Below are 23,248 nucleotides of genomic sequence, written 5' to 3'. Positions count from 1 at the left end.
GCGTGTACTTGGCGTGGTTCACTTCAATCCCAGACACCTGCCCCTTTTGCGGCGTGAGGGATACCCTGGCACATGTCTACCTGTAGTGTGCCAGGCTGCAGCCCCTATTCCGGCTCCTCACCAATATTTTATTACGTTTTTGGTTGCACTTCTCCCCTCATCTTCTCATTTATGCACTCCCTATCCGTGGCCCCACAAAGTCACGGGATCTCCTGGTCAACCTCCTCCTGGCCCTAGCTAAAATGGCCATCTACAAAACCAGAGTGAGAAGTTTGGCCGATGGAGTCTCCTGTGACTGTGGGGACTATTTCCGATCCTCGGTCCATTCACGTATCTGGGCAGAGTTCCTCTGGGCGGCGTCCTCTGACTCCCATGACGCCTTTGAGGAGCAGTGGGCGCTGTCCGGGGTTCTCTGCTCAGTGTCCCCATCTGGTTCCCTTAGTTTGACCCTTTGACCGCACTCCTATCCCTGTTATTTTATTAGTTGTCCCCCGGAATTTTTTGGGCATCTAGGTCCTGTGGATCCCCCTTTTAGGCTGGGGGGGATCCTTTAGCAGTGGACGGGCTTTGCCCGCCCACTTCCCGGATCCCAATAAGACTTCTCTTCCATTGCCATCTGGCCTTTCCCCATCACAGTACCAAAAAGAGATGAAAATAGGTTGGCTATAGTAATATCTTCAGAAAGCTGTGTTCCATATAGTTAATCAAATGAAAATGATATGGAGAAGAGATCTTTGTGTTGCTGGTTCAGTTGGAAGCACATTTTGACTTTTCCTATGGTAAGCAGCATATTTGTGCAAGTCGTATATTGCATGTTGTCACATATACCTATCATTTCAAGGAAAAATAGCATTGAGATTTTGATAGCTGGGTGTTAGTGACATAGAACTTGAATAATAATACTTTGCATTTAAATATTCCCTTCATTTAAAGATTTCAGTGCATATTAAAAACATTTTTTAGTTTTCACAAACATCTGTGTGATATAACACTCGCCATTAAAAATAAACATTTGCCAGCCATTACCCCATAGTAGTGTGAGTGTGAATGTGTTTCCTATTGGAATATAGCAAATACAGCAGGATCTGATCTCAGTGTGGTAACTATTGGTAAATGCTACATTTTAATGGAAGGCATTATAAGCAAATCCTATTATTCTCATTAAATAGATGGAAAAATAAGTCTCAGAGAAGTTGAATGACTTACCTAAGAATACACGCCATGTCAGTGGTAGAAATTCTGTCTTGTCTATTAGATTTTAAGCTCAATGGGGCAGGGACCACCCTTGCTATGTGTTTGTAGAATGGTTTGCATATTGTATCATAATACAAATAATTAATAGTAACTTGGAATCAAACCCAGTGTGCAGGATTTCCAATTCTAGGCCACATTTCTTCTCTAAAAATATCACACTCTGTGACCAAACAACTGAAGTGTGAAGACAAGTTCTGTCTTCGCTCTTGGCCAAACTAAAGTAAAATCCATTATAAAAGATGGAAACCTATTTTTTTGATTAACTCAACTCACATTTTCTAAAGAACATGTTGTTCTTTCGCCTTCTATGATGTCAAAGAAAAAAAAACCCATTTGAAAAGGACAAACTTTTCTTTTAAAATCTTTGCTAGTTAGCAGAGACTGAGCTCCAGAAGGCTATTGGAAATTTATAGCCAGGGACAATAAATAAATTATTCAAAGCTTTGGTGCTCTGGGACTGAACAGTTGGACTCACAATTAATGGTAACAGACTGTTACCACCTAGACTGTTCAGCATGGGACCACAGTAATGCTGTGACAGGGCTTGCCACAGAAAACTCCACGTACTATGGTAAATTTATTAGGTTTGTGGGTCTTCCAGAAAATTCGATACCAAATTTTGCGGACATGCTGATAGAAACTCTGGGAGCTAATAACCCACTATTTCCTTCATGTTTTGATGCAACATCCCTATCTTTAATATGAAAACATCTAGTTATCAGTCTTTCCTTATACTTTTAGGATCTACTCTCAGTATAGACAATGGCAAAACACCCTTTAATTTTCTCTACTTATCTATTCATGCTTAAAATAAAACTTGTACGTGATCTTGCTGTAGGCATTTCAAATGAAGACTACAATATGGTTCGATGAAGAGCAGTCTATGTAGTAAGGGTTTTATAATTATAATATGATTATAACCTTTTTCTCACCACTGAGTTTAGGACTGTCATCAGAGGTCTCACTTTTATTTTCTCAGGAGATGCCAGAAAATGTACAGGACATTCAACATACATATGGGACTGCTAGCAGAGTTAAAGAGGAAGAAGGAGCTGTGGTGCTTTTTAGTATGCTAATAACTTAGCTTTCTATCTTCATTTCACCCAATCCATCCAGTTGTGTTGAATGCCCAGCCCAGTGTCTGAGTCTGGGGCATGGATCAGAGATAGCTGTTGGAAGGTTAATCCACATAAAACAGAAGTTGTTGCCCTGGGTTTGAGAGGTGTGTAGATCTCAGAATGTGATCAAGCCATTCCAACAATATTATGCTTATATTGTGTGTGCTTAAATCTAATAAACTGAAATGTTAGACAATAGCATGCTTACTTGCTTTTAATCCTTGCTCAGACAGAATTGCTGTGTTCCTGTTGGTTTACTCCTGACACTGCCTGGAGCGAAATAGTAAAGTTGCCCCTGCTGGGGGTTCTGAAAATCCCAAGTAACAGATTTTGGCAAGCCAAGCCAGGAGCCTGTAGAGGACGGGAGCGATTGATGCAAGTGGTTTGTTTGTTTGTTTGTTCGTTGCAATAGGTGAAGGGTGCAGTGCAACTGGGTAGCAATCTGTAATTCTCCACACCGTAGTCTGAGAGTTGATTTACTGTCACATTCCACTGTTGATTTACGGGTTTGGGCTGAAAAGCCTGGTTGAGTAAAAAGATATTTCATAAGGACAGGGAACACCTGGAGAGAAAGAAAAGCTAGAAGTAGATTTGGATAAGAACTTGGCAGATTTCATGCAGGTGCATGATCATGGTTTGAGGAAGCCTGGGAGCTGTACCAGTCCCGGAGTGTTCCTGTAGTTTTGTAAGCAAATGATAGAGTTAAAGGCAGAAATACAAGCGTTAAAGAGAGGAAAAATTGAGAAAGACAAAGAAATATCCAAACTGAGGGCAGATGAGGTAGTGGTACTGCAGAAGCAGGAGTGTGACAATGAGAGAGAGAATAACAGGCTGGAGCAGGAAGTGTCTGGATTGAAACAATAGAAAACTGAGGCAGATCTCAGGGAATGTAAGAGTGAAAGTTGTGGGCTCAGACCCATGTGGGAAGAGCAGAATAGTGGTTACGATTCCTGGGAGTCGGGGCAGAGCTGGGGGGCAAGTCAGAGAAGGATTTCTACTTGTTTCCTCCTCATTATGAGGTTGAGAGGCATGATATCCATGAGCTTCCTTTTTCCTTGGACTTTTCTGGGCAGTCCCTTTATGGTGCCTTGCTTGAAACGCTGGAAGAGCTGCAGGTGCCCATAGGCCCTATGGCTAGCGAGATTGGTCCCCAAGTGGGTAACCCAGGAGGGGAAGAATGGGTAGAGATCAGGCTCTTCACCCCGACCAGGCTAGAGTCACAGGAAAATTGGTTGGCCCATTAACCCAGAGCACTGCCTTGGAATGGCTGGCAAGAATAGTTAGCACCCCTGTGTCTCACTCTGGCGGATGTGGCAACAACTCCCACTCTCCTCTCAGAGCCAGGATCGAGGTTGAGGTAGGGGTTTCCCAGATTCTTTGCCCCTGGAGCCCTACTTCTGGATTCGTTGTTGCTGTCTGTACTTTCCTTGGCTTAGGTTTTCCTTTCTCCCTAGGTTTCAGAGTAGCAGCCGTGTTAGTCTGTATTCGCAAAAAGAAAAGGAGTACTTGTGGCACCTTAGAGACTAACAAATTTATTAGAGCATAAGCTTTCGTAAATGCATCCGATGAAGTGAGCTGTAGCTCACGAAAGCTTATGCTCTAATAAATTTGTTAGTCTCTAAGGTGCCACAAGTACTCCTTTCCTTTCTCCCTAAGTTGTTTTTTTCTCACCCCCCTCCCCGTCTCCACTACTTCTCTCTCCCCTGCCTCTCTCCGCTTTTCCTTTCTCTCTGCTTTTTCTCCCCCGGACCCGCTCTCTTCTCTTTTTTTCTTTCCCACCCTCCCCCGCTGACAGTATTTACTGTCTTTGAAGATATGGTTGCCAGGCAATTACTGATTAGGGCCTGGAAAAGCAATTTTGAGAAAAGCAGTAAATTAACAAAAGAAGGATCAGGCCCAAAGTTTGAAAAATTTGTGATGGCATGAAGCAACCTGTTTAAAGCCATGGCCTCTCCTAAATAAGATTTTAAAGAAGGGCCAAAAGGAAAAAGGGAAGTGACTGAAGACAGGCCCTTCAAGGATTGAGTCAAGCTCTTGATCCATGGTGGGTGAAAATTTGAAAACAGCTTTTAAGGCTGGTTCACGCTGGAATTTTTGTTAAGACTGACTGAACACATAGGGAAAATCCTGACAGCTGTCTCCCTTTAGGTAGGCGGGGCATGCCCAGATCTCCCAACAATGGCATATTTTGGACACTGATGGGTAGGGGTGATTTATGGGTTGTGTGGAGTTTGAAGGAGGGGCATTTGGACAGAATTTGTTGTTAGGTACATATGCTACATACTCGTTGATGAGAACCTGCTTGGCCCTCCAGCTGGAGTTAACAACTAACGGGTTTAATGAGACAGAGTGTTCCCTTTTGTAGAAATATTTTATTAGGCTAAATGAATTTGGGAGGAGAGGGATTTTTGGGAATTGATGTCTTAAGAGAATGAAGATTATTAGTTGATTTTGCTATCAGGGTTCTATGAAAAATGCCTCCTCTCACATCCTGGGAACGAGTAGAGATTTCAGCAAGCTACTAGATAGCAGCCCTTAAGGCATCTAAAGAATTGGAGTGGCCCACATTGACTATAGAAATTCTGGCAATTGCAGAGAAACACTGGAAGGTGTGGACCAAAAATAAAATAGAAAGTGGTAAAACTGAGGTAGAAATCCTGTCATAAATATAAAGGGAAGGGTAAACACCTTTAAATCCCTCCTGGCCAGAGGGAAAAACCCTTTCACCTGTAAAGGGTTAAGAAGCTAGGATAACCTCGCTGGCACCTGACTAAAATGACCAATGAGGAGACAAAGATAAAGCTGGGGGGGGGAGAAACAAAGGGTTCTCTCTGTCTGTGTGATGCTTTTGCTGGGAACAGAAAAGGAATGGAGTCTTAGAATTTGATAAGTAATCTAGCTAGATATGCATTAGATTCTGTTGTTTAAATGGCTGAGAAAATAAGCTGTGCTGAATGGAATGGATATTTCTGTTTTTGTGTCTTTTATGTAACTTAAGGTTTTGCCTAGAGGGATTCTCTATGTTTTGAATCTGATTACCCTGTAAGGTATTTACCATCCTGATTTTACAGAGGTGATTCTTTTATTTTTTTACTTCAATTAAAATTCTTCTTTTAAGAACCTGATTGCTTTTTTCATTATTCTTAAGATCCAAGCGTTTGGGTCTGTGTTCACCTATGCAAATTGCTGAGGATTTTTATCAAGCCTTCCCCAGGAAAGGGGGTGTAGGGCTTGGGGGGAAAGACGTTTCCAAGCGGGCTCTTTCCCAATTATATATTTGTTAGACGCTTGATGGTGGCAGCAAAAAAGTGCAAGGGCAAAAGGTAAAATAGTTTGTACCTTGGGGAAGTTTTAACCTATGCTGGTAAAAAAAAGCTTAGGGGGTTTTCATGCAGGTCCCCACATCTGTACCCTAATGTTCAGAGTGGGGAAGGAACCTTGACACAGGCCCTGATTCCTCACCTCATAAACAGTGCAGGTATCCAAAGGAGGCAGAAGCCAGCATGAAATAAACAATTGATGGGCTTTTAAGCCAAAGAGTTTTAGTGGAGCAGTCAAGCCCCAATAATGCTGCTCTCTGGCCGGACTTGGAAGCTGGTAGTTGATTTTCATCCCCTTAATTGGGTGACATCACTGATGGCCCCTGTTTGGCTTTGTGTTTTAGATTATGAATTGTGTGGATTCTGGAAGACCCGGGAGATGATGCACTCCTGTGAGCTGTTTTGACTGGCATTTGTATTTGCAGACTTATTCCTCTGATGGTGTGAATCTAGAACCTGGTGTGCCCACAATGTGGGAAAACTTCCCTTGGATGAAAGTGAATGAAGCAGTGGAAATTGATGTCGACACTGGTGACCAGAAAAGTCTCAAGCAGTGCTGCCAGTGCCTCCTGGAAGTGTTTAAATGTGAATGGGACAGCAATGACCTCACCTATGACCCATTTCCAGAAGCCAAAATGAAGGGCCATCTGCTGATGGAAAGAAGAAAAAAAAGCAACACTGGTTTGGGACTGCAAATTGGTGACAAAAACTAGTTTAAATTTTAATTATTTTTTCTCCTGCAAACCCCTTTGTGTTCATTTATGAACTGACATCCACAAGTGAACAGCATCAGGAGAAAAGACCATTCATTTTATGCTGAAACACACCCTTTTATACCAAGACCTTGGGCAGGAAAGTTTGGTGGAGGCAAGACTACAGATAAGGACATCAGGAAGGGAGTGGGAGGTTCTTTTGCCTTGTATTTGGGAGGCCACAGGCTCCTCAAGAAATTTGTAACAGGGATAAAGGATGTTTTAATAATAGGACGGTGTTTTGGTAAAATGGTTAAAGATATAGAAGTGTGAATTCTGGAACCACATGTAATTGATTTGATTGGCACATATGTGGTTCAAACCAATGTGAATAAGCATGTAGAGATGAAGGTAAAGAGTAAGTTGAATTATAGTCAGTGTGTGGATGTACAGTAAAGACAATGAAATAGTATGAATGAGGAGGTGGTTGTGAATAAAATGAATGCAATGGGTCAACACCTAAAGGAATTAGCAATGCTCTTGAGGGTATTTTTAGATCAGCTAATCTGCATACAGAATGGCATAGCACAGGTTTTAGAGATATGAGAGCAATCCCAAGAAAAGGACCACCTCCACCTCTTGCAGGCTGTTGGTACCCCCAAGTGTAAAGTTTCCTTGGCCCTGGCATGCATGCAAATGCAGATGTGGATTATTGATGTGATAAAGAACATGATTTGAGATGGTATGAGTGGGATACTCCCACTGGAAATCAGGAGCATTATTTGGAAAAATTCCACCCAGACTGAGAGAGATTTGCAATCCTGGTGGAAAATGGTAAATTTTACCTATGATAAAGGATTTGGCGAAATCACTGTATTTGATTCTCTAATGTTACAAGCAGAAATAAGGTGGGTTTTCCCATTGTAGCCATGGGCCTTAACATTAATCAAACAGTGATGGAGCCCATGGATTACAGGGTATGGGTAGCAAAGAGGCCCAGGAGTGGAAGACAGTAAAATGGGGAGCCTACTTAGAAGAATTTGGGATTGAATATGAATGCACCACAAATACCTTGCAGCCCTAAGGTACGTGTTTAGAAATAAGAGAGAAAATGAATTTGATTGTTGTAAAAATGTTGTTTAAGCATTCCTATTTAAGGAATTATTTGCAAATTGTTGGGCAGGAGGCATACAGAAGTTGCCATCCACCATGCTTCTCATGAGATTAAAAGTGATTGAGAGGGTTAGCAGAGATTCAGAACAAAATTGGTGGGAGACGTTGTTGGGATGGTCCCCCATGGCATTGGGGATTTTCATCTGGCCTTACATTCAATTGCAATGATTCTAATGTTTTAGATGGCATTGGTTGTTGTGCTCCTAGTACTGACATGTTGGATTTGAAGGAAGATTGATTGGTGGCAAAGCCAGCTGTTTTATAGACACTCCTTTATGGGTACTCCTCAAAGATAAGTACATGTCTGGTCCTTAATGAGGCAAAGTCAGGGGTGAAACTGGAGAGTATCAGCGAGAAGATTCTTGCTCAGTCTCACTCAAGAGCCTTGAGCCTAATGCTGGGCCTTCAAAAGTAAATCACTGAACTCATTATGTATATGTAAAGGCCTTAATAGTAGATATATGGCCTTTAAGCAGGGGAATGCTGCCCTGGATTTGAGGCACGTGTAGACCCGCCAGAATGTGATCAAGCCAATTGCAACCATATTATGTGCATTCAGCCATCCTGAATTAATGAAATAGAACACCACATAATTAAGGGTTAATTTGAAGACAGGCTTTCAGAAGCAAGGTCAAAACTAGCTACAGTTTCTGCTAATCAGAATGGGAGAAGGGGACAGACTTAACTCTAATAAACTGCAGTGTTAGACAAGAGTATGCTTACCTGCATTTAATCCTTGATCAGACAGAATTGCTGTGTTCCTATTGATTTATTCCTGACACCGCCTAGCGTGAAATAGTTAAGTTGTCCCTGTAGGGGTTCTGAAAACCCTGGGTAACAAAGTGATGCTGATAGGTTAGGAAAAGCAACAGCTAGAGATATGCTGAGATTTCATCCTTTTCTTGAAGGATTTTGCTCGCCATTTGTTACTTGAATGTTCAATCTGTGGGTAGTGTTGGAGACACAAGCGCTGACTTTCCATTGTGCCAGGGCTCCACCTCCGGCTCTGCCCCAGGCACTGCCTCTACTCCTCCCCTTCCCTCAAGGCCACACACCCACCCCACCTCTTCCCATCCCATTCCGCTCCCTCCCCTGCATGTGCTGTGTCCTTGCTCCTCCTCCCTTTTCCCCCAGCCTCCTTCACGCCGCAAAACAGTTGATTGCAGCAGGTGGAAGGTGCAGGGAGGGAGGGGAAGGTGCTGATCATCAGAGCCCGCCAGGGGGCAGGAGGTGCTGGGGGGAGGGGAAGGTGCTGATATGGGGGTTGCCAATGGGTGCTTAGCACCCACCATTTTTTCTCTGTTGATGCTTTAGCACCGGAGCACCCACGGAGTCAGTGCTTATGGTTGGAGACCCATTTTCTGTTGGATGGTCAGCTTGAAGCAGTGTCCTAGTCAGCTTTTTATCATTTCAACTTGGCCAGGAGATTCTGGACATTGTTTTCAGATGTGGGTCTGGCTACCATGATCCATGAATTTGTCGCCTCAGGATTGCATTACTGCAGTACATTATGGGTGGTGCAATACTTTAAATCTGTGCCAGAACTTAACCTGGTACAGACTTCAGCATGTTCACTAAGCAGCACCACTCAGTTGTGGGCACATCTTACCAGTGCTCCAAGATCTGTATTGGATGCCTGTTGGTTTCCAGGAAAGTTTAAGGTACTGATTCTGAGTTATAAAGCACCAATGGCTTGAGACCTGCCTACCTGAGTGACCGCTTCTCCATAATGTCACATTCTGCCACAGTTAAAATCAGCAGAGACCTCCGAGTTTGCTCCCGCTCATGAGACAGAGAGGGGCTTCTGGCAGAGCATTCTCTGCAAGATCTCTTTTCCTAGGATTGCTCTGCTACTCAAGGTCTGGGACTACCTGAATTTGTTGATGTTCCAGGCATGATAAAAGGACCATCAGTAGAAGGCGGAGGCATCTGAAGATTTCTGTCTAGTGGGAAAATTGGCAAAGGGGCTTTAAGTTATGTTAGTCACATGATTGATCAAATCCTGTGTAGTCAGGTGGGAATAAGTGCTGCTCCTTTAACCACAGTTTTCTTTGTATATTGTATATTCTTCTGCATAAATGTACTTTGGATGGGAAAATCTGTGAAGCTGAGTTTATATAAGACTGAAAATTAACTAAATAAAGAGCATAGTTTAGTAAGCAGTTACATTCTACTTGTGAAAGTGAAGGGCTACCTGAATTGTCCTGTAACTGCTGAGTGACTTTTTAGTGTGTCTACTCTGTAGCATTTCACTTGTCTGGCCCAAAAGAATGGGTGACTGTGTGGTACATACTGAGTGGGATTGGATAGATTGGTGGATTTAGTGGATTCCCTGCTCTTATTGTCATCACCAATGGGATATATTTAGGCATTTCCCACAATATTGTATCTCTACCATGTCTTTGATATTAAAGTTATAATTGTTTTTCTTATCCATACTTGTTACTACCCAACAGTGGTGCCTTTGATTATATTTCCTTAATAATAATATATTTCAAGAAATCAAGTTCAACTCTTTGGTGGTCTGGCAGGGATAATATACTGCAAAAGTAGCTGTGAAAACTAGTTTCTTAGCTTCAAACTGTCTCTTTGCAGTGTCAGGCTTAGATTAGTCATTAACATTTTTTTTGTTAAACAGAAGCTCCTAAAAGGCCTTACCTGAGATCAGTGCCCCATCATAGTATTGGCTTTATACATGCATGCATGCATATGTACATGTCCCAGCTCTCGTCTTTTTACACACTGGCACACCTGCCCTAAAGAGCTTACAATCTAAACAGATGTGACAATGGGTGGAAGAAAGAAGCATTATTTTTCTATTGCTTGGGCAAAGTCACACAGGGAGTCTGTGGTAGGGCTGAGAGAGGAACTCTGAGTCACAGTCCAGTGCCTTAACAAGATTACGCTCCAATGAAAGATTTCTTCCTCTTTATTTGTTCCGATGATTAGAAGAATGCTCACTTACCCTACACTTGTATGTCAGTATTGGTCCTCAGTTACTTTTTAATATTCCTGATATTATGCTACTGTTGGTCAAGCACGATTCAATAAAGAGAAATAAAAATAACAACCCCTACCCAGCCTCCCTCCCCCCCATATGACTACCTGACCTGCACTCAATGCATTTGGTAATTACTAAAGATGGGCATGTATTTTTGCCAGTACACTTTTAAGGCTCTTCAGCTGGTGCAGAAAGAGGATGGCTTCCATTATGGGAAGAAATATTAATTGCGGTATAAAAATGATCTGAAATCCCATAAGGAGTGAGGGAAATAACAGGAACTCTGCCAATCGGATAATGAAGCTGTGGGTGATGGAAAATATCAATAAAGAGTCAACAAAAGCTGATCTAAGCAATGAGCTAATATGCTCCTGTTTAATAGCATTAGACTTTTTTCCTTTAAAGAGGCACCGTCAGATAAATAGATCTCATTGTGATCTTCTATTTAGGTAATGTTAATCTGGTGGGAATGTCCTTTTGTGTTGAAATGCCTATTTTGTCTTTCAAATCCCTCACTCTGTGAGAAATTTGAAAAAGAAAGTAACTGCTTAGACAGGATTTACGTACAAATAATATGTTATGCCCTTGTATTCCCTCTAATGCCTTTGCAGCGGCCAAGAAATGTGCCCAGATTTAAAAAAAAAATCATTCTTAGTCATTTAATTACTAATGGAAGCCAAATCATTTTACTGAGAATTAAATATGGTTTGGAAATTACTTGAATACAAATGGGACAGAGCCAAGGCCACAAACCTGCAACTCCTGCATTTGGGCCGGGATGAGGAGGAGGTAGCAGGCTACATACATCTCTAATGTTTCTAGTTTCAGCCAAAATCAAAGCACTTAGAACCACATTTTGGTTCCAGTTTCGATAGGATCTATCTTAGGTAAGACTTGTTCTTGTGATATTTACCTAACATCAGGTAGTAAGGCTCCATTTTTATCTCCAAAAGATTCCCCATCCCCATCTGCCTTCACTGTTCTCCCATCCCTTGTACATGCATCTCTTCCCCCAGAACCTTTCTTGCTGCTTGAGAAGAGGATGAGGAGTCATGGATTGTATGGAGGGAGCGGAAAATGAAAATATCTTCCTTCCATGCTGATCCAAAGGGGATCATTTCTTCCATTCAGCACTAGTAACTTTAAAGCAACTCCAAAGTCCCTGTACTTTCCACCCCTCTTTCAGTGAACTAAAACCCCTCCCTGTGAGTTCTTCCTTTCTGCATGGTCTTAAGGAGCTGCCTGAACACTCCCCAGCCCCCCATATCACTTGTTTTAGGAGCATAAGCCCCCAAAAGCTGCAGAATGCTGGATATGGAATGGATCAACCTTGAGGAAAGGGCAGTCAAGTGCATAAGGGAGGAAGGAGGGAACCCACACTTACTTGATGGCCAGACATGTGCAGCTACTTGGATGGAAGGGAATGAACTATAAACGAGCTTCTCCAGAGCTCTACCCATCATTTTTTCCCTCCTGATAGGACTGTATAAAGAGGGAGTCATTGCATCCATAGGATGTTAGCTATTCACTTTCATGGCTCCTAATGGGGGCTGAGTGGAGTGAGCCAGGGACTGGTCCCCAACCTTTTAAGAACAGTAATCTGCACCCTATGAATGTCTCTCTCTCTTCTCTTCCCTATTTACCTGTGGGGGGATTGTTAGCTTGATGGATGTGAAGGAGCTCAGATTCCAGTGATGGGCAGGATAAAAGACCCTGAATAGTATAGTATAAGTACTCTTCTTGAAAAGCAACGCACTTGCTCACTGCCACTTCTTTTATCATTCTTCAAGGACCAGATGTGGCAGGTGGGTGGGTCAGAGTCTCAGACTGCACCCCTCCAAAAAGAGAGAAATTGGTCAATCATATAGAAAGCTTCCTCAAAGTGGCCCTAAAGTATCTGTAGAAGCCTCCAGAACTCCCATGGAAACTACTTGAGGACAGGATTATGTCCATAATGTATACCTGCAAGGAGCAAAAAAGTTATTGTTGGCACAGGAATCTTATCTATAAATTTTGGGTTTAAAAACTTAAATGTAATGGGGCATTAACTCAGTAACTAAGGTTTTAGATAAGCAGTATGTTTCAGAGCCTAACGGTATCTTAATCTCAAAGGCGCATAAATGGAATAGCCTCACTTCTAGGTGTTCAAACATTACTCTGAATTGAGCTTTGGTCTCCTAGACTTGTTGATTCATATATCAAAGTCTGACTTGGAGATAAAGGTTTATGACTGAAGGCAAGCCCAGTGGCTAACAAATTGGCTGAATCCTAAATATCCTGCAGCCTGATTTAAGATTTGGATAATGGTGGTTAATAAATAGCCAGACAGGCTGGACTAGCAGGGGATAAAGGGGGGAAAAAACCTAGCAGCATTAGAGAAGTCAGTTTGTTGTGACTTTAAAGAGATATTCTCTGTTCTGCCTCTGGAGTGTCTGACAGATGATGGGAGAGTCTCTGTGAGAATCCCTGCATCCCACATAGTTTGTAAATAAACATGCCGTTATTCCTGTAACAATTTGATGAGCATGACTTATTTTCCAAGAGTTTTTGAACTGATTTATGGAACTGGTTATTAAGGCAATCCACGATGATATACATCAAGTGTAATAAGTCTCAGTTCTCCATTGCTCTAATCAGCAGCTCTCATTATGACAGATTTATCATTCAAGACCGCTTATTTCTACACTTGCTTTTAGACTGCAAGGTCTTTGTGGCAGAGATGTTACATTTGGCACTGACACCAACCTGTATAGAACCATATATATGATAAACTGCAGCAGATTTTAAATGACTTGCTCTTTCTAGAAATAACTCCACATTCTCAGAGGATGAGAATTGACACCCTTGATCAATAACTTCCTTAGCTTTTTCCAGCCAGTGTATTTGCAACAATGTACCCTCTTTGTTTTCACCTAGTGTAGCTTTCCTCTGCTTAGACAGTGGTGTAATGGATATAAAATTGCAAAGATGACTGAACAGTCACAGTCTGATTAGCTTATAAAATAGGTTTGCCATTTATTTTTGTCATCTATGGTGAAATCCTGGTACCTGCTTAAAGTTAAAGGTAAAAGGCTTTGCCCAGGTGACCAATGTGGGATTGAGAAGCTGGAAATGGTTTGAGGTTCTTAAGCAGTTATGTTTAGGCTTACTATGGAAGGACTGGGGGATTTGGCCCTATCAGAGCAGTATATATATTGCAATAATATATTCCCAAACTTTTTGTTTGTTTCTCTTGTCCCTTTAAAGATGGCAAGCTCTTTGGGGGCGGGGAATGTTTCTTCCTATATGCTTGGAAAGAGATTGTAGCAATCACAATATAAATACTAACAAACTACTAAAACAATTTTGTCAGTGGCTTGAAGTCATCAATTTTTGAAAAATATCCGTAATTAATGGGCAGTCATTGAAAAACTCATTGGCTGACACAGCTTTAATTTATTGCAATAAAAATAATTATTGTAAAATAGAAAAAAAGAAGAGAGATTTTAATGGAGCTATCAGATATGGCCTCTTTAAATGCCTATATTCTATTTTCCTGCTTGAAGCAGTAACTAAACATTGATGGAACACACATGGTGCTTTGAAAGCTGGAAATGCAATGTAAGGTAGCAATTTGCATCTTCTAATGCAGCTGCAGTCTGGAGTAACCATGAATAAATCAAAGCTGGAAGGCTTGAAGTTGCTGTTGATATATATTACTATTTCTTTTTGACTTCTTCTCTGATTTATACTGAGAAAACGTATCACGGCATTTATTGTTTCAGGTGAAAAATTCTTTATTTTCTAAATTCTAGGGATATGTTGTAGAATCAGAAGTTATACTGTATTGGGCAAAGTCTTAGCCCATCTCCATGCAAGTGCAGGCTTGTTTCCTACTGAAGTTTTGTACAGTTTGGTTTTAAATGTCTCGTCCCTCAAAATATGGTGCTCTATCATTTTCCTAGAGATGCTATTCCACTGCCAAATAGGTCTCACCATCAGGAATATTTTCCTAGTATTTCTAGATTTTCATTTCTTTCATTTGACCCAGTTACTCCTACTTATGCTCCCTTTTACTGTCCTAAAGAATTATTTCCCCTATAAGTTAGAGGTTTGAAACTGGAGCAGAGGAAAGAGTCTTAGCATTAAGTGTTGATTTCTTGAGAAAGGGCCATGCTATTGCCAGTGTAAGAGTGGATGGTAGTGTTCACTCTGTAAGGAAAGCAACAATTAACTCTGTCCCTAGCATATCCATGTGTGGTTGCTAGGTTCTTCCCAACTCTTACCACTTTTCTGGAGGCAGGAATTCATGCAGAATTCACTCTATCACACACATCTCCCTAAACACTTTTATTAGCATGTGCTATCTTTGCTAAGAACAGTCAATAGCAGTACAATGTAAACCCGAGACTCCTAAAAAGAACTTTACTTCCATCAGTGACAGTCTTTACTGCTTCTCCAGCCTCAGCTCTATAGGATTAGGAGCAGTTCCTTCCCATTAGGCAGTGCTCTATTCATAATCTGGGAACAGCTCATGGAGACCACAACTCAGGCTGCTCCCTAGGCCTGTCCCCTAGCTCTAAGATCAGACTATTGGCCTGCTATGTTCCCACACAAGTATGTGCTGTCTTCTACAGCCCATGCAGTTCCTTCTTGTACATCATTACCCTGTTCTAGCTGGAGGAGAGCTGGCAGTAGGAAGAAGGGGCAGGATCGCTACCTAGTCTAGGTTGTGAGGGATGGAGAGGCCAGCTTCTCCAGTCTGCCCAGTCAGAGGCATTTGGGGCTCCCAGGGCAGAGCCAACCTTCACATCACTGCAGCTGATCTGTAGAGTAGGGGTTCCACACCAATTTTCAGTAGGTTTTCACAGCAGCCATAACAAGCATAGTTCTATTTCTCATGGGGGAAGGGACATCCCTCAGTATTTGGGTAAAGGCTGAATTTTTCCTAGATGGAGTAAATCTACTAGGGAAATGGGGTCTTGATGAAACTACTATAAGGTGGGTGCACAGTTGGTTGAAAGAACACATACTCAGAGTAGTTATCAATGGTTCACTGTCAAACTGGGGATGTATCTAGTGGAGGCCTGCAGGGATCAATCCTGGGGCAGGTGTGAGTTAACATTTTCATTAATAACTTGGATAATGGAGTGGACAGTGTGGTTATAAAATTTGCAGATGACACCCAGCTAGCATTCTGGAGGACAGGATCAGAATTCAAAGGGACCTTGACAAGCAGGAGAACTGGTCTGAAATCAACAAGATGAAAGTCAATAAAAATAAGTACAATGTACACTCTTAGGAAGGAAAAATCCGATGCACAAATACAAAATGGGGAATAACTGGGAAGGCAGTATTACTGCTGAAGAGGATTGGGATGCTCTAGTGGATCGCAAATGGAATATGAGCCAAAAATGTGATGCAGTTGCAAAAAAAGGCCAATAGTCTGGGGTGTATAAATACGAGTGCCCTCTATGTAAGGAATGGGAAGTAATTGCCCCACTCTACTCAGCACTGGTGAGGCCTAAGCTGGAGTTCTGTTTCCAGTTCTATGCACCACTTTTTAAGAAAAATGTGGACAAATTGGAGAGAATCAAAAATGATAAAAGGTTTATAAAATAGGAATGATGAGGAAAGCTTTAAAAAAACTGAGCATGTTTAGTCTTGTGAAAAGAAGACTCAGGGAGAACCTGGTAATAGTCTTCAAATATGCTAAGGGCTGTTACAAAGAGGATGGTGACCGATTGTTCTTCATGTCCACTGAAGGTAGGAAAAGAAGTAAGCCGCTTATTCTGCAGCAAGGGAGATTTAAGTTACATATACAGAAAATCTATCTAACTATCAGGGTAGTTAAACTCTGAAATAGTCTTCCACAGGACACTGTGGAATCTCCATCACGGTTTAAAAAAAACGGTTAGACAAACACCTGTCAGAGATGGTCTAGATATACTTGTTCCTGCTCAGTGCGGGAGGCTGGACAAGATGACCTGTCGAGGTCTCTTCCAGCCATACATTTCTAGGATTCTATAAATCCTAACTGACAGAATCTGATTCTCACCAGGTCCCTGACACACTTGCCCAACTTTAAGCAGGTGAGTAGCCCCCTTGAGCCCAGGGGACTACTCATTCATTTAAAATTAGGAATGTGCTAAATTCCTTACTGAATAGGGACACATGTGAGCATAGAAAGCAACCTGCCAATCATCACTAGGAGTGGTTCCTGCCTGTTAGGCTTAATGATTGGCACTGGGACAAACACCTGTCAGGGATGTCTAGATAATACTTAACTTTGCCTAGAGTGCAGGGGACTGGATTAGAAGACCTCTCAAGCTCCCTTTCAGTCCTATGATTCCATGATTCTATGATTGTGAGGAATCCTGCTGTGACAGGCTGTGTCACAGAAACCCACTTGGGATGGCCACCTGATGTGCTGAAACTACCTCTGAGCCCGTTTTCCCTGGCAGCTTGGGACTTCAGTACCCTATCTTGTTGAGCCAGGCACGCTACCCTGCTACAAACACAGACCCAGGTCTGAGCCACATTCCTCACAAGCTGCATGCTTAACTGAAAACAGCTTAAGAAGTGCTCCTGTCTCTAGCACCCAGACACCCAGCTCCCAATGGGATCCAAACCCCAAATAAATCTGTTTTACTCTGTATAAAGCTTATACAGGGTAAACTCATAAATTGTCCACTCTCTATCACACTGATAGAGAGATATGCACAGCTGTTTGCTCCCACAGGAATTGCTTACTTACTCCGGGTGAATTAATGAGCAAAAAGTGATTTTATTAAATATAAAAAGTAGGATTTAACTGGTTCCAAGTAATGACAGAGAGAACAAAGTAAATTACCAAGCAAAATAAAACAAAAACGTGCAAGTCTAAGCCTAATACATTAAGAAACTGATTACAGATGAAATCTCACCCTCAGAGATGTTTCAATAAGCTTCTTTCATAGACTAGACTCCTTTCTACTCTGGGCCCAATCCTTTCCCCTGGTACAATCCTTGTTCCAGCTCAGGTGGTAGCTAGGGGATTTCTCATGACTGCAGATGCCTTTGTTCTGTTCCACCCCCTTTTATAGCTTTGGCACAAGGCGGGAATCTTTTGTCTCTCTGGTCCTCGCCCTCCTTCTAAATGGAAAAGCATCAGGTATAAGATGAATTCCAATACCAGGTGACATGATCACATGTCCTATAAGACCCCAAGCCTTCATTCTTCCTGGCCTGACTCAAAGGAAGGCTTGCAAGTCAACAGAACCATCTGCAGTCAATTGTCCTGGTTAATAAGAGCCATCAAGATTCCAAACCACCATTAATGGCCCACACTTTGTATAATTACAGTAGGACCTCAGAGTTATATTTCATATTTCTAGTTTCAGATACAAGAATGATACATACATATAAATAGGATGACCGCACTCAGTAGATTATAAGCTTTGTAATGATACCTTTTGATGAAGCATATTCCAGTTACATTATATTCACACTTATTAGCATATTTTCATAAAATCATATGGAGTGCAACGTCATCTGCATTACTGCTACCTGTGCTATATCTGTTCTGTGGATAGAGGATTTCAGTCACCAAGGCTTTTCAGCTGGCACCTTTCATGAATGCTAAAGCCAGTTCAATTCTTAGAATTTTTCAATCTTATAAGGGGGAAGGGGAGGAAATGGCTAAATATACCCTCTTCCAGCCTGAGAGCAAATGTGCCATGTTTGAACCTGAGAGGATTTTATTTTTTTTAGCCAAGTTATAAATACTTGAAAAAATACTTATTATTTATGTATCACATTCTATCCAAATATCAACAGATGTTCTAGAAAAAATTATTTGCCGCTCCCCTGTAAAATAAGGGTTGAAATGTTATCCCAATTCTACATGAGGAGAAAGAACATGGAGGTTAAATGATTCATCCACTATCACATAGAAAGTGTATTGAAGAGCCAGGATTAGAACTTACACTCCCAACTCACAGCCCTTTGCTATTTGCCACTTAGCCTTTCCCATTATAAATAATTGTATACACTGAAAGTGCCTTCGCTATAGTGGAGCTACAATTATAATAGCTCTGCTATAATGATTTTTGAAAAATAAAGCTGTAAAAAGGCATTTGCTCTAGTATCAAGCTCTTGCAGCCATTTTTCATTCTACTTTCAGTGACTGCTCTACAGAGAGACATATTAGATTTTTCTCTTTTAATTAGAACATGAATATTCCCACTGTTTCTCTAGCTTCCGACTAAAACTAGTTTTAAACCCCCGCCTCCAGTCACTTAGCAAAGAAAGTGAAGACTTAGAAAGCTTTTCACATAGAACTTAATCTGGATACTGAGTCACAAGAGAGAGGGCTGAGTGTTATACCTGTCAGATTTTTCATATGTACGCTGTTAGGGGGCTTATTCCTTCACCCACTTACTTCCCTGGCCCTTCTCACATGAATAGAGAGCAACAATACCCGAAGTCCAAAGGTGCAAACAATTCGATGTTTATTGGGGTGAACTTCCAGCAAGCATGATTCCAGTTTCCTTCCTTAGTGTCCCCATTCCCAGCTCTGATACCACAGAGCCTTACCTGTGTCCCTGTTCCCATTCCTGCCCTTAGCCAAACATGGTTCCAATTTCCCCACCCCTCCATTCCCTGTTCCCATTTCCCCCTTTAGCAAAACATGATTCCAATTTCCCCACCCCCATTCCCTGTTCCCATTTTCCCCCCCGACACTCACACTTCCTGATTGACTGCCGACTATATAGTAAAACTTGAGTTCTGCTTAGCTATACCTTAACCAATCATTTTCCTGAAATTTAACTAACCAATCCTAACATATTGTAACATGATTATGTAACCAATTATATCCCACCACCTTAATTAGTTTGCACTCAGCAAAATTAATTATACAGCAGACAGGAATAATCACAGAACCAGACAGAGATTATACAGACAAACAATAGCAAAGTGGGAACTGTAATGACAAAACAATACAGAAGTGAGGATTTCACATCTCAGCTATTGATAAGTGAGTTCTTGCCAGACAGATTGCTATCAAACTAAGTTTCTTTTTACAACTTCTAGGCACTTCCCTTTCTCTGGAGGCGATAGGCATTATCAGGACAGGATTGTATTCCTAACAGCCCAATAGCATTTCAATGTGACTAGGTTGGAATGTGAGAATGTGCCCGGTCGCTTCCCAGCTTATGGCTGCCTCTGCTGCTTAGCCAGAGGCCTTAGCCTAAGAACAGGGCCTCAGACTGTCACAGTAAGAGAAGGACCTTACACCGTCAGACAGTGATTTTGATTCTTTCTTTTATACCTCTATAACTAGCTAAGTGATAAGAATACACCTAAATTCTTAGAGTATAGGCCTTTAAAGACAGGCCTGAATATCTATATCCTAACATACACATCCATGCAGACAAATGTCACTATCTTGGAAACACAGTAGTGCTTTTCTTCTTTACTCCCCTCAACAACATTATCCTTTATTTTGAAGTGGAGGGAATTATATAACACAAAATGTTAAAAATGGTTGCAATGCAACAAAAGTTTGCCTCTCCAATTTTTTTTTTAAAATCAAGCTGTGCAAATGAACATGTTGCCTAGCAACTTGATACTGCAAGCTTGAGCAACTGCTGGGTCCATTGAAATTGACAAGGGAGCCAGAGATGTGTGACTGAGCGCCACTACTTAACGATTCTGGCAATGAAAGGGGGAGAGAGAACAAGCAGAAAAAAATAAAATCAAAAATCAAGAGAGATGAAAGAGTACAATGAGAACCTAAATAAAGAAAGAGATGTCAATATGGAGGAAACAGGAAAGGAAGAGAGAAAATACAAAGATTCAAAACAAAAAAAATAAGGTAGATAGAAGTAAATTGAAAAAAAAAATAGCGGGGAAGTTATTTTGGCCAGGTGATATATTCAACACATGTATCTGAGTGTCTTAAAGAAAACTGTTGTATACAATATCAGATGTGAAATTACATGAATATGTAGGGATGTGGAGACACACATTTGCAGATGTGGTTTTCCCTTCACTCACCCATATGATTCATGCTCAGATTTTTTGTCTACAGGTCAAAGATTAGCAATGATTGTTTTACCAGTACAACCTTTCAACAATAAGTTGAAGATGGCCAGATGGAAGTCATTAACCTACATAAAGATTCAAGGATACCTCCTTCTCTGCGGTGTGTAAAGAGCATGGATGGGGCAAGCTGGCACAGCTAGTGTTTCCCTGTAGAGTTCTGGCTCCCATGTCCCTTCCTGGAGGCCACTAGCAGCCGCCCTCACCTACAGCAGCCTGAAATGGAGACATGTAAATTATAGCAGTAGTTGATTAATACATTTCCAAAGTAACAATTTAGTGAGCCCTCATTATAAAACTATGTAGGAAGTGAACCCCAGGCCTTAATTATAGTCAAGAAGTGCACAGGGCAGCTCAAGGTTTGGGAAGTAAAGGTGGCCCAGTCCCAGGCTGACTTCTCATAACCAGACTGACTTAGCACTGGGCTAGTCCCACAGCATAACTCCATTGGGGGAACACAAAGGCTGTCTTTATTCCCTACCATTCCTGAGCTGAACTTCTGCTGTATCTCTCTTGAGTGTAGCTGGTGATCTGGACCTACCATTCTAAAGCACTTTGCAGGGTATGCTCACTGAGTTGTACTCTGAAAATGGATGCAGCAATAATTACGAATACTGTAACTTCCACTGGTTTTCATGGTGCTTATCATCCCAGAGGATTCCAAAGTGCTTTACAAATATAACAGAATGAAATACATACTGTTCCAAATTCTGCTTTTATTTATGCTGGTGTCAAGTGACAGCAGTTCCGGAGATTTTAACGGCTACTCCAGCCCTACACCAGTGTAAACAAGGCACTGACTCACTGTACCTTCACTATCTAAACTACTATATGCCACAAGGGGCCACAACAATGGTTCCCGTAACCCACCCAGCAATATTGTTAATCTATCCAACTATACTCTTAGCCCAGCAGAAGAATCTGTCCTATCTCGGGGCCTCTCCTTTTGCCCCTCCACCCCCACAAACATGATACAGTTCTGTGGTGACCTAGAATCCTATTTTCGACGTCTCCGACTCAAGGAATATGTCCAGCACACCTCTGAACAACATATTAACCCACAGAGACCTTCCTGCCAACACTACAAAAAGAAGGATTCTGGGTGGACTCCTCCTGAAGGTCGAAACAGCAGCCTGGATTTCTACATAGACTGCTTCCGCCGACGTGCACGAGCTGAAATTGTGGAAAAGCAGCATCGCTTACCCCATAACCTCAGCCATGCAGAACACAGTGCCATCCACAGCCTCAGAAACAACTCTGACATCATAATCAAAAAGGCTGACAAAGGAGGTGCTGTCGTCATCATGAATAGGTTGGAATATGAACAAGAGGCTACTAGGCAGCTCTCCAACACCACTTTCTACAAGCCATTACCCTCTGATCCCACTGAGAGTTACCAAAAGAAACTACAGCATTTGCTCAAGAAAATTTGCTCCCTGAAAAAGCACAAGAACAAATACGCACAGACACACCCCTAGAACCTCGACCTGGGGTATTCTATCTGCTACCCAAGATCCATAAACCTGGAAATCCTGGACGCCCCATCATCTCAGGCATTGGCACCCTGACAGCAGGATTGTCTGGCTATGTAGACTCCCTCCTCAGGCCCTTCATTACCAGCACTCCCAGCTATCTACGAGACACCACTGACTTCCTGAGGAAACTACAGTCCATTGGTGATCTTCCTAAAAACACCATCCTAGCCACTATGGATGTAGAAGCCCTCTACACCAACATTCCACACAAAGATGGACTACAAGCCATCAGGAACAGTATCCCCAATACTGTCACGGCTAACCTGGTGGCTGAACTTTGTGACTTTGTCCTCATCCATAACTATTTCACATTTGGGGACAATGTATACCTTCAAATCAGCGGCACTGCGATGGGTACCCGCATGGCCCCACAGTATGCCAACATTTTTATGGCTGACTTAGAACAACGCTTCCTCAGCTCTCGTCCCCTAATGCCTCTACTCTACTTGCGCTACATTGATGACATCTTCATCATCTGGACCCATGGAAAAGAAGCCCTTGAGGAATTCCACCAGGATTTCAACAATTTCCATCCCACCATCAACCTCAGCCTGGACCAATCCACACAAGAGATCCACTTCCTAGACACTACGGTGCTAATAAGCGATGGTCACATAAACACCACCCTATATCGGAAACCTACTGACCGCTATTCCTACCTACATGCCCCTAGCTTTCATCCAGATCATACCACTCGATCCATTGTCTACAGCCAAGCTCTACGATATAACCGCATTTGCTCCAACCCCTCAGACAGAGACAAACACCTACAAGATCTCTATCATGCATTCCTACAACTACAATACCCACCTGCTGAAGTGAAGAAACAGATTGACAGAGCCAGAAGAGTACCCAGAAGTCACCTACTACAGGACAGGCCCAACAAAGAAAAGAACAGAACGCCACTAGCCATCACCTTCAGCCCCCAACTAAAACCTCTCCAACGCATCGTCAAGGATCTACAACCTATCCTGAAGGACGACCCATCACTCTCACAGATCTTGGGAGACAGGCCAGTCCTTGCTTACAGACAGCCCCCCAATCTGAAGCAAATACTCACCAGCAACCACACACCACACAACAGAACCAC

The sequence above is a fragment of the Dermochelys coriacea genome, chromosome 3, assembly GCF_009764565.3.
Source record: "Dermochelys coriacea isolate rDerCor1 chromosome 3, rDerCor1.pri.v4, whole genome shotgun sequence".
Taxonomy (NCBI): domain Eukaryota; kingdom Metazoa; phylum Chordata; order Testudines; family Dermochelyidae; genus Dermochelys; species Dermochelys coriacea.
Note: the sequence above shows the minus strand (reverse complement) of the source record.